This window comes from Carlito syrichta, unplaced genomic scaffold (assembly GCF_000164805.1).
Source record: "Carlito syrichta isolate Samal-C Ts95f unplaced genomic scaffold, Tarsius_syrichta-2.0.1 Scaffold302567, whole genome shotgun sequence".
NCBI lineage: Eukaryota > Metazoa > Chordata > Mammalia > Primates > Tarsiidae > Carlito > Carlito syrichta.
Window position 1 is genome coordinate 888 of NW_007246663.1, and position 12,813 is coordinate 13,700.

A 12,813-nucleotide genomic window follows, 5' to 3' on the forward strand; every position below is an offset into this window, starting at 1 on the left:
GATTTAATAGAATTTGAATATGCAGAGATAGAGGTGAAGAACATCCAGGCAAGGAAAAATTATAACGCAGTGATGCTGTTCCCCCTCCCCGCCCCAGCAAAAAGGAATGGTTGTGACAGAAGGCTACACTCCTGCAGCTGCCACTACTGCTGGCTGCGGCTGCCACTAGGCCCAAAGTGTAAACATAGTGCATGTCCCCCAGCTGCCTGTCTAGAGCTGCTCCCACTGAAAGCCATCTTTCCTCATTAGGGCCATAATGCATCTCCTGCTACCCCCACCTGAGTATTTTGCCAGAGGCCTGGTGATTACCCTGCTTCTGCCTACTTTGCCTAGCGTGGCATGCACCACCAGTGAGCCCAGGGACAGGAATACCTAGCCTTGCTCTGCGCTCTCCCACTTAAGCCTACTGTTTAGGATCTGGAGCTCACCCATTCTACCACCATTGGCACCTGAGCATTCCTCCTGAGAGACTGGAATTGGGCCTACCTAACCTGCTACTATAACCACAGGTGGCATCCATATGCACACACCACCAGCAGGCCTGGTGACTAGCCTGTCCAGCTCATTATAGCCACCATCAACACTAGCATGGACTGCTTGAGAGAAAGTTGTTTTTCTACCATTACTGCCATAATTCATAATAACCACTTACCTTAAGGGCTGAGAGCTCAGCTACCTGTGTGGCCCACTGTTGACATTCCCAGCATCCAGGCAAGCCACCTGGAGGGTTAAGAATTGAACTGCCTGGACCTACTAACCCTTGGGCCAGTGTATACCACCCTGGGGCTCAAGGACAGGCATGTTTTGCTTGGGGTACAGCTACCACCGCTGGGGCCCAAAGACTGGCCCCCCTTCAGGCATCCCAGTTCCTAACAAAATTTTACCATAGCTTTATTCATTAACCACACCTTAAGCCACAGAGGAAATCACTGATACCGTTAACAGCCCAGGAATCATAGATACTACACTATTGCATGTACCCAGAATCTAAGCCAAAAGCACCTTACCCGACCAATACCATAGATAAATCATCAGGAAAAAGTCCTCCCCTATTAAAGCAAATTCAAAACACTGGAAAAAGAGTAAGACCGGGTGTGCAGATATCAACATAAGCATACAAGAAACATGAAAAAGCAAGAAAATATGACACTTCCATAGAAATACATATATAAGGCAAAAATCAGTAAAAGATAAAATTTACCCTTCAAATTTATCAGGAAAAAGGTACAGATGTACATTTATCTTTATTAAACTAAATTTTTTTCTTACAGTATTAGAATAGAGCACTGTTTCCTCAGTTCAGTACCAGATAAAGTAAATAAAGCTTTAAATTTTAAAATCACCCTCAGCTCAGTATGATGTCCATAGTATAAAGACTACTTGGAAAGTGAGAGTAAATGACACAACAGCAGAATTACAGGTCTCAGCAATCCTGAAAAAAGAATTGAAAATAATATTAAAGAAGCTTAGTGAGATATAAGAGAATACAGAAAAACAGCACAAATAATTCAGAAAAACAATTCAGGATGTATATGAGAAATTTATGAAAGAGATACCATAACAAGAATCTAACAGAAATTCTGGAATTGAAAGATTCATTAAATGAAGTTAAAAAATCCAGCAGAAAACTTTAACAATAGTCTAGATCAAACAGAATAAAGAATTTCAAACTTGAAGAGAGGTCTTTTGAAATAACCCAATAAGACAAAAATAAAAAGAGTAGAAAAAAAAAATGAACAAAGTTTATGTGACAGTTAGGAAACTTTAAAGCAACCAGATATTTGAATTTTTGGTGTCCCAGAAGGTAAAGAGAAAATGAAAGGGGTAGAAATATACTAATAAATTTAATAAAAGAATGAATGAAACTTTTCAGTTCTAGCGAGAGATTTAGATATTTTCAGATAGAGAAAACTCAGAGATCCCCAAATAGATAAAATTTTAAAAGGTCATGTTTACAACACATGACAGACAGAAAAATTTTAAAACAGCAAGAGAAGAGCATCTAGTCACTTATAAGGAAACCTCCATCAAACTACCAATGAATATTTCAGTAGAAACCTTACAGGCCAGAAGGGAACTGGATGATATATTTAAAGAACTGAAAGTAAAAAACAGCCAGTAAAGGATACTGTAGTCAGCCAGGTTGTCATTAATAAAACAAAAACCCATATAAAAAGCACAATCCCAGTCACGATAGCCACAGAAACAATAAAATACCTTGGTATCTTTCTAACCAGAGAAGCGAAAGATCTTTACAGTGAAAACTAAAAAACACTGCTTAGAGAAATCAAAGATGACACAAACAAATGGAAAAATATTCCATGCTCATGGATTGGAAGAATCAACATTAAGATGTCTATTCTACCCAAGGCAATCTATAGATTTAACACAATGCCCATTAAATTACCAGCAGCATTTTTCTCAGATTGGGAAACAACAATATCAGAATTCATATGGAAACAGAAATGACCACGAATAGCCAAAACAATCCTTGGCAAAAACAAAAACAAAGCAGGAGGTATCTGCTAGACTTTAAACTTTATTATAATAAAACGACAATAATCAAAACACCTGTTATTGGTATAAAACAGGCATATGGACCAATGAAACAGGATAGAGATTCTGGAACCAAAACCTCAATTTCTCAGCCAACTCATCTTCAACTAAACCTCCACTATCAAGCACTGGGGAGAGAAGAACCTATTCAGTAAATGGTGCTGGGAAAATTGACCACATGCAAAAGATTAAAACAAGAACCCTACCTTTCACTATACATAAAAATCAACTCTAAATGGTCAAAAACCTAAACATAAAACCTTAAACTATAAGAACCTTGGAAAATGCAGAAGACACTCTTATGGAAATTGGAACTTGCAACTAATTATTGATCAAAACCCCAAGTACCCATGTCATAAGATGTAAGATAGACAAGTGGGACCTCATCAAACTTACAAGCATCTGCAAAGTCAAAGAAACCATCAAGAGAGCAGAGAGACAGCCCACAGACTGGGAACAAATATTTGCCAACTGTATATCTGACAAAGGATCTACAAGAAACTCAAACATGCTGAAAGGAAAAAAACACAACTCTTACTCGTTGTGGTAGTGGGTGTCCTAGCTAGAGCAGTTAGGCAAGAGAAAGAAATAAAAGGCCAGGCTCGGTGGCTCAACTTGTAATACCAGCATTTTGGGAGGCCGAGGTGAGTGGATTGCCTGAGCCCGCATATTCGAGACCCGCCTGGGCAACTTGGCGAGACCTCATCTCTACAATAAATCAAAAAATTAGCCGGGTGTGGTAGCGCGTGCCTGTAGTTCCAACTACTTGGAAGGCTGAAGTGGAAGGATCGCCGGAGCCCAGCAGGTCGAGGCTGTGGTGGCCGGGAGCGGCCATAGCACTCCAGTCTGGGTGACTAAGTGAGACTCCAACTCAAAAAAAAAAAAAAAAAAAAAAGGCATACACTTTGGAAAAGAGGAAGTCAAATTGTACCTATTTGCAGATGACATGGTCTTATAGCTAGAAAAACCTGAAGACCATGAAAAAACTTTTAGATCTAATAAATTCAGCAAAGCTGCAGGATACCAAATCAACATACAAAAAATCAGTAGTGTTTCTGTACATCAAAAATGAAATGTTCAGGAAGAAAAAGCAAGAAGGTGATCTCATTTACAATAACTACAAAAAATATATACCTAGAAATAAGTTTAACCCAGGAGGTGAAAGAGCTCCATAAGGAAGACTACCAATACTCATGAAATAAATTGAAGAGGACACAAACAAATGGGAAGACATTCCATCTCATGGGTCAGAAGAATTGTGTATTGAAAGTGACCATACTGCTCAAAGCAGTGTACAGATTCAGTACAATCCCTATCAAAATACTAATGACATTTTTCAGATGAATGGAAAAAACAATCCTAAAATTCATTTGAAACAAACAAAAAAAAGAGCCCAAATAGCCAGTGCAATCCTGAGCAAAAAAGAACAGTGCTGGAAGCATCACACTACACAACTTCACAGTATATTACAAGTCTATAGTAACCAAAACAGCATAGTATTGGTATAAAAACAGGCATATAGACCAATGGAACAGAATAGAAACTCAGAAATATGTTTGCAGCCAACTGTTTTTCCACAAAAGTACCAATAACCTGCATGGTTAGATAGATGCCCTCCTCAATGAATGTTGCTGGAAAACTGGATATACACATGCAGAAGAATGAAACTAGATGCTTGTCTCTCACTATATACAAAAATTAAGTAAAGATGGATTTAGGACTTAAATGGAAAACCTGAAACTGTAAAAGTAACCTAGTAGAAAAGTAATTTAGAAGAAGATATAGAGGAAATGTTTCTGGATATTTTTCAAGGCAAAGATTTTATGGCTAAGTCCTTGAAAACACAGAGAGCAGAAACAAAAATAGACAAATGATACTATATTAAACTAAGAAGCTTTCGCACAGCAAAGAAAACAATAGAGGAAAGAGACAACCTGTTGAATGAAAGTATTTGCAAACTATTCATCCTACAAGGGAGTAATATACAAGGAACTCCAACAGCTTGACAGCAAAAAAATTAATAATCTCTTTTAAAAATGAGCAAAGGTCATGAATAGATGTTTCTTAAAAGAAGAAATCTAAATGGTTAACAGATACATGAAAAAATGCCCAACAATACTAACCAGGGAAATGCAAATTAAAAACACCATGAGTTATCATCTTACCCTAGTTGGAGTAGCTGGGTTTTTTTTTAAAGACAAAAGTAGTAGATGTTGCTGGGCTCGGTGACTAAGCCTATAATCCCGCATTTCGGGAGGCCGAGATGAGTGAATTGCCAGAGCCCGCGGGATCGAGACCCCCCTGGGAAACTTGGCAAGACCTTATCTCTACAATAAATCAAAAATCAGTTGGGCGTGGTAGCCTGTAATTCTGGCTACTCGGAAGACTGAGGCAGAAGGATCGCTGGGAGCGGCCACTGCACTCCAGTCTGGGCAACAGAGTGAGACTTCGACTGAAAAAAAAAATAGTAGCTGTTGTGAAGGATGCACAGAAATAGGAGCTCTTAAACACTGCTGGTGGTAATGTAAATTAATAAAGTCACTATGGAAAATGTTATAAAGGTTTCTCAAAAGAAAAAAACCCACCTAAAATAGAACTGCCATTTGATCCAGCAATTCCACTACTGGACGTACATATCTGATACAGGAAAGGAAATCAGCATAACATTAAGTGATACCTATACCCACATGTTTTTTTTGTAGTACTGTTTGCAATAGCACAGGTGTGGAATCAACATAATTGTTCATCTGTGGATGAATGGTTGAGGAAATGTGATTATATATACACACTGAGATACTATTTCACCATAAAAAAGAATTAAATTTTTGCCATTTGAAGCAAAATGGATGGAATCAAAGGTCATTATGTTAAGTGAAATAAGCCAAGCACAGAACTCATGTGGGATCTAAGAAAGTTGATCTAATGGAGGTAAAGAGTAGAATGATAGATACCAGAGTCTAGGAAGGCGAGTGGGATGAAGAGAGGTTGATTAATGGGTAAGGACATGAAGTTAGAAGATACAAATTCTAATGTTCAGCAGCAGGGTAGGGTGACTGTAGTCAACATCAATGTATTGTGCATTTCAGAAGAGTTGGGAGAAAGGACTTGAAATGTTCTCAACCTATAGAAATGATAAATACTCAAGGTAATGAATACCTCAAATACCCTGATTTGACCATTGTACCTTCTATGCATGTAACAAAATAGTATATGAAGGGGACTCCCCCAAAAAATTAATTTTAAGCATTGTGTAATTATTGTTAAATGTTTAAACTCTAGCTATCTTTAAAGTTCTCTATTTGATGCAATTCATCTATTGAGATGCTTTTTCCACTGCTCAAAAACAATTTTTTTTTTTTGAGTTGGAGTCTCACTCTGTCGTCCAGACTGGAGTGCAGTGGCCGCTTCCGGCCACCGCAGCCTCGACCTGCTGGGCTCCGGCGATCCTTCCGCCTCAGCCTTCCAAGTAGCCGGAATTACAGGCATGCTCTCCCACGCCCGGCTGATTTTTGATTTATTGTAGAGATGAGGTCTCGCTGCCAGGCGTCAATTTTGATTCTTTTAGTGTTTCTGCCATTTTTTTTTTTTTGAGTTGGAGTCTCACTCTGTTGCCCAGACTGGAGTGCAGTGGCCGCTCCCGGCCACTGCAGCCTCGACCCACTGGGCTCCGGCGATCCTTCCGCCTCAGCCTTCCGAGTAGCCAGAATTACAGGCATGCACTACCATGCCCGACTGATTTTTTAAAAAATGTATTGTAGAGATGAGGTCTCGCCAAGTTGCCCAGGCGGGTCTCGAACCCGCGGGCTCAGGCAATCCACTCACCTCAGCCTCCCAAAGCACGGGATTACAGGCTTCTGCTCTTTTTTGTTTCACTTCTTTCATGATGGCAAAACATTTCCCTTTGAGGGCCTTTTTTTCATTCAGGGAAACAAACAAAAAAATCTTTTGGGGTGAGATTGGATGAACAGAGAGGGTGGGGCATGTGAGTCATGCTGTTTTTCATCAAAAACTGCTAAACACTCAGCAGGAGATGGGCAGGCGTGCTTGTAAATCACCTATCATGGAATGGGCAAACACATTGCCAAAAAAATTCACTGAAGCCAAACACAACTTCTCACACGGTGTGGGTCCCTAGAACACTTACGATAGCAGAGGAAGCCTATACTACAGGGGACCCACCCTCAAAAAGGTAGTTTTAATGTTTTGGGAGTCCCCACCTTGTCTGTACCTCACAAATATATAAAATATTATGTATAAGTAAGAAATACTCTATCAATAGAGTATAAAGATAACCTACAGACTGGGAGAAAATATTTGCAAATCATAAATTTAATCTAAATTATATAAAGGAAAAAAGACAATCCAATTTATAAAATGACAAAGGACTTGAATAGACATTTTCCCAAAGAAGGTATACAGATGGCCAGTAGGCATATGAAAAGATTCTGGTTTATCTATTGTTGAAAGTTACATATTGAACTTATCTGCTGTTATAAATAGCTGCCTGTTTCTCCCTTCATTTCTGTCATGTTTGCTTTATATATTTTGGTGCTCTATTGCTTGGTCACTACATATTTTTAATTGTTATACTTTCTTGATGAATTTTCCCCTTTCCTAAGTACATATTGTCCTTTTTTTGCCTCTAATAGCAGTTATTGATTTAATATTTGTTTTGTCTGATATTAATGCAGCTACCAAGGTCTTTTTGGTCATCATTTACATGAAATACATTTTTCTTTCCTTTCACTTTTAACCTATTTGTGTGTTTTTGGATCTAAAGTGAGTCTCTTGTAGATAGCATATAGTTGGATCTTGTTTATTTTTAATCCATTCTTCAGTCTTTGCCTTATGATTGTAGAGTTTAAAGCCATTTATATTTGTAATAATTACTGCTAAGGACTTCTGCCATTTTGTTTTGCTGTGTCTTATATTTTTTGCCCCCTTTTCCCTCCATTACTGCCATCTTTTGTATTTGGTTGAATCATTTAGTAACATGTTTAAATTCCCTTTTCGTTTACTTCATTTTATATTGGTGTTTCCTTTGTGGTTACTATAGTGAGCACATATAACTAACATCTTAAAATTATACTAATCTATTTTGAATTCATTCTAACTTGCTGCAGTTGCATATACATCTCTACTATACAGTTTCATCTTCCTTGTAAAGTTAATTGATGTCACAGATTGCATCTTTATGCATTACAGACCCAATAGCATAGATTTATAATTATTTCTGTGCATGTATCTCTTAAATAATATAGAAAACAAAAAGTGAATTTCTGATCCAAAATTTCAATAATACTGTTGTTTATATTTGCCCCTGTATTTACCTTAAATGGAGATCTTTATATCTTCATATGGCTTCAAGTTATCGTCTAGTGTCCTTTTATATCAATTTTCAGGACTTTATTAGGCTTTCCTGTAATACCCTAGTGTTGGTCAACTACTTCAGCTTTTCTTTTTTTCAGTCTCTGAATGTCTTAATGTTTTCTTTATTTTTGGAGGACAGTTTTGCTGAATATTTTTAGTTGACAGTGTTTTCCTTTTAGCATTTAAAATGTATCATCTGTCTGCCTTTTGACCTTCAAGGATTTTGCTGAGACATTAACTTATAGTTGTATTGGGGATCACTTGTATGTGACCAGTTGCATCCTTCTTGCTGCTTTCAAAGTCTCTCTCTGACCTTGTCTTTTTGAAATTTTATTATAATATGCTCTGTGGAAAGCAGTGTGGCAATCCCTAAAAGGTTTTTTTTTTTTTTTTTTTGAGTTGGAGTCTCACTCTGTCGCCCAGACGGGAGTGCAGTGGCCACTCCTGCATCACCTCAGCCTCCCAAAGCGTGGGATTACAGGCTGAGCCACCAAGCCCAGCTCCTAAAAGTTCTAAAAATCAACCTTCCATAGGACCCCACAATCCCCTTACTGGGAATATACCCAGAAGAACTCAAAACACTCTATAAAAAAGATACCTGCACTCATATGTTTATCGCAGCATTGTTCACAATAGCAAGAACATGGAATCAACCGTGCTGCCCATCAAAAGAGGACTGGATTTTTAAAAATGTGGTACATATGCACAATAGAATATTACGCAGCCGTAAAGAAGAACAAAATCATGAACTTCACAGCAACTTGGATGGACTTAGAGTTTATAATACTGAGTGATCTTTCACAGATTCAAAGAACTGAGTATCACATGTTCTCTCTCATAAGTGGACCTTGAACAACTACCGTAATACTATAAGAAAAGGATTGACAGCAGTGGGAAAATGCTGGGGGCAGGGGAGTGGGGAGGTGGGGTTGACAGTAGTGGGAATCTACTGGGGGAAGGCAGAGCATACCTCATCAACAAGGGTACCTGCACAATGAATATTTGTATCCCCAACCCTGAATTGCACCCCACGATTTTAAAATAAAAAATTTAAAGGTGAAAAATAAATTAAAAATAAAATAAAATACTTTCTATTTGTTTATTAATGTTCTCATGTATTCAGACATTATTTTTTTATTTTTCTTAGTTTTTTTGTGCATGTTTCCTTGAATGTTTTCAGCATGTTTAATATAGTTTATGTATAGTCTAGTTAAGTTCAGTATTTGGACTTTTTAGGTACAGTTTCTGTTGTTTTACTTTTTTTCCCAGTGAAGGGTCTGTGCTTTGCTGTTTCTTGGTATACTTTGTGATAACTTGTTTTGTTCTGTGGTGGACATTTGATTGTTATGACGTTGTAACACTGGAAATTGAATTCTCATCCTTCCTTAGAATTTGCTGTTTTTTGATTGTTGAAGGTTGCAGTTGTCTGTTTAGTCATTTTTTTTTCCAAACTCTTTCAGAGAAAACTATATTGGTATTGTGTGTACTCAGTTCTCTCATGTCAAACAAAAAGTAGACTCTCTTCCTTTAGCTTGTGTTTAGCTAGTGTTTTGTCAGGGATTTTTTTTTTTTTTTTTTTTTAATCCCAGGAGCTAAAAATAAAAATTAAAAAAGCCACTTTTACTAGTTTTTGCATGTTACCTGTCTACTGGGATACATGTAGCATTTAGCTAGGTTATTTACAGGTCAGCCTTAGTCTTTCCTTCCTGTTACACTTAACCTAGAGGTTGTCCAGAAACTTTGGGACTTAGTAGGTTTTTGTGAACATGTGGCCCATTCTGGGCCATGTGTTTGACTTTGTAAATACCCTGGTGTACCCAGGCACTTCCGAGTGATCTAATTTCACAAAGAATTTCTCTCCTCACTTTTCCTTTTAGGCTTTAGGTTGTCTACTTTATGTCTCAACTGCAATTTTTTGCTCCAGGTAGTTGCAGAGTTTTTGTTTACCTCACTATGGTTTTAAGCAATGCTCAGTGCTTTTTCTCTTTGAATGGGATTCATGTTAGGTGAAATGAAGGCGAGCATGTTGCAGCAGTTCTTCAGGTAGCCCCCAGAGAGATTAGAAGACTGACACAATAACTTGTGAATAAGGTCTTTCTGCTCCCTCCAGACTCAGGGTTTAGGGTTCCATAATGGAAATGAATGTTGACATCATCAAGACTGTTGCTGAGCCAGGGAGTGATGGGATAAGGGCAGGTAAAAACGCCACAAAGCTCTCCTGCTATTGAAGTTGCCTTTTCCTTGATTCAGTGTTCTCTTGGTTGTTCTAAACCCTTTGCCTTTTTACTGGTGTTCTGAGAAAGTTGGTTCTGAGAGATTTTGCCTTTTTTTTTTTTTTTAATGTTTCTGTAGAGGAATTGGAGTTTGGAGCTGCCTACTTGTTCATTTTGTTGACACCATGGGTCCATCTTTTTTCTCTGTTAGTTTCGTTTTTTTTCTTGTCTCTCTGCCTTTTTTTTCAAAGTGTGCACTTCTTGCTCCTTCCTGCCCAGTTTTGCCTAGAGATATTGGTTTTATTCCTATTCTTAATTTATTTTTTGGTTATTGACATTTAACATTTTTATCCTCCTTTTGATTTGGAAATTATGTGTTTTTTCTAATCTTTTGATCACTACTATTAAAATTTTAACTTGAATACCTAAAATCTAAAATTTTCAGTATCTCTACTGCTCCTGTCATATAATACCAGCACTTAGAATATTTTAGCTGTCATTTTCTTGTCTGTCAAGTTAGTGTTTTTCAGGATAACTCCATCTTTTTATCTTCTGTAATTAATCATTATTGTTACTATACAGGTAAATTTATTTAGATTTATAAACTTATTTGCTGAATTCTTTGCTCAGTATTTCTGCCTTACATCTTATTTTATTATCTTAGAATCTTTTTTTCTTCTTTCTCATGTACCTATTTTAGAAGTTTTTTTAGTGAGATTTGTTGGTGGAAACTCTTTTAGTTTTTGTTCGTCAGAAAATGCTTTTTTTTTTGGCTTTTATTTTTGCATGATAGTTTAGGTATGAATAAAGTCTTGGTAAATTTCTTTTCTCAGAACTTGAAGATATTCTTAAGCTGTTCCATCTGTTACCGTTGAGAAGTTAAGTGTCTTATAGTTACTTAGATATTTACTATTTCTGGTGCTGCTTATTCCTTCTTGCAGTTCCGGGTTTTTATCTGGTACCATTTCTCTTTAGCCTGAAGAACTTGTCTTAGCTTTTCTTGTTGGGTTGATCTACTGGAGACATATTCTCTTAGCTTTTTAAAAAATCTGTGAATGTCTTTATGTTGCTTAAATTTCAGAAGGTTATTTTCTTTTCCTTTTTTTGCAATTTCTATCACAGTTTTAATGTCATTTTTTGCAGAAATAGAAAAAAATTCTAAAATTTGTATGAAATTAGAAAAGACCCTGAATAGTCAAAGCAATTTTGATCAAAAAGAACAAAGCTGGAGACAGTACACTCTCTGATTTCAACATATTTTGCAAAGCATTGTAATCAAAACAGCATGATACTGACATAAAAAATAGACATATCATCCAATGAAACAGCATAGAAAACCCAGACATAAACTCATTTGCTTATGTTCAATTGATTTTTTTTTTGTTAGTTATTTTATTTATTTATTTATTTAATGTGTATTTTAAAGATAAGGGATACAATTCGGGGTTAGGTATACAAATGGTCATTGTACAGATAAAGTTTGGGCCTCACTTTGGACCCCAAGAAGGATATTTTCATGGAATATGGTACTTACAACATTTCTTCCAAAACTTTAAAGATATTTTCTCTTTGTCTTCTTCTCTCTCTTGTTTCTGGTGAGAATTCAGCTATTATTTATATTTTTCCTCTTGAGTAATGTATGTTTCTTCCTTAAAGATTGAAAGGGTTTTCTGTCTTTTAAAAAAATATATGATTATGATATGCTTTATTCTGATTTATTTTGATTAATTGATTGATTTTTTGAGTTGGAGTCTCACTCTGTCGCCCAGCCTGGAGTGCAGTGGCATACTCATGGCTGCTGCAGCCTCAACCTACCGGGTCAGGCAATCCTTCCTCTCAAGCCTTCCAATGTAGCTGGAACTACAGGCATGCGCTGCCACGCCCAGCTTATTTTTTTATTATTTTATTGTAGAGATGAGATCTCACCAAGTTGCCCAGGCTGGACTCAAACCCTTGAGCTCAGGCAATCCTCTTGCCTCGGCCTCTCAAAGTGCTGGGATCACGGACTTGAGCTACTGCACTCGGCCTATTGTGATTATTTTATTTGAGGTTCACTGAGTTTACAAAATTTGAAGTTAATGTTTTTCATGAATTTTGGAAAGTTCTCATCTGATATCAAATATGTGTATTCTGCCCTATTTTCTCTTTAATCTCCTTCTAGTACTCCAATTACATTTATGGTTTTCTGATATTCTCTTAGAGATCTGAACTGTATTGTTACTTTTGTTCATTTTTTTCTCTCTGTTTCAGTGATACCTTATGTTGACCTGTTTTCAAGTTCTCTGATCTTTTCATCTACTGTTTTCAGTTTGCTATGAATACCTGATATAAAAGTTTTCATTTCTAACGTTTTCTTTGACAGTTTTTTTGTTTATTTGTTTCACTCTCTACTGGCATTTCCATGTGTTTTTTTCTTGTTGTTTATTGCTCTAAGTACCTCACATACATGGAATCATACAGTCTGTCTTTTTTTTTGTGACTGGGATGTTTAGCATTAGCTTAGTATTCTTTAGATTCATCCATGTTGTAGCATATGTCATAACTTTCTTCTTAAAAGCTGGGGCTAAATATTTCATTGCATCTGTGTGTGTGTGCGCGTGTGTATGTGCATGTGTGTGTACACATACATCACTGTTGATGAACACTGGAATTCATTTGTTGATGCACTTGAATT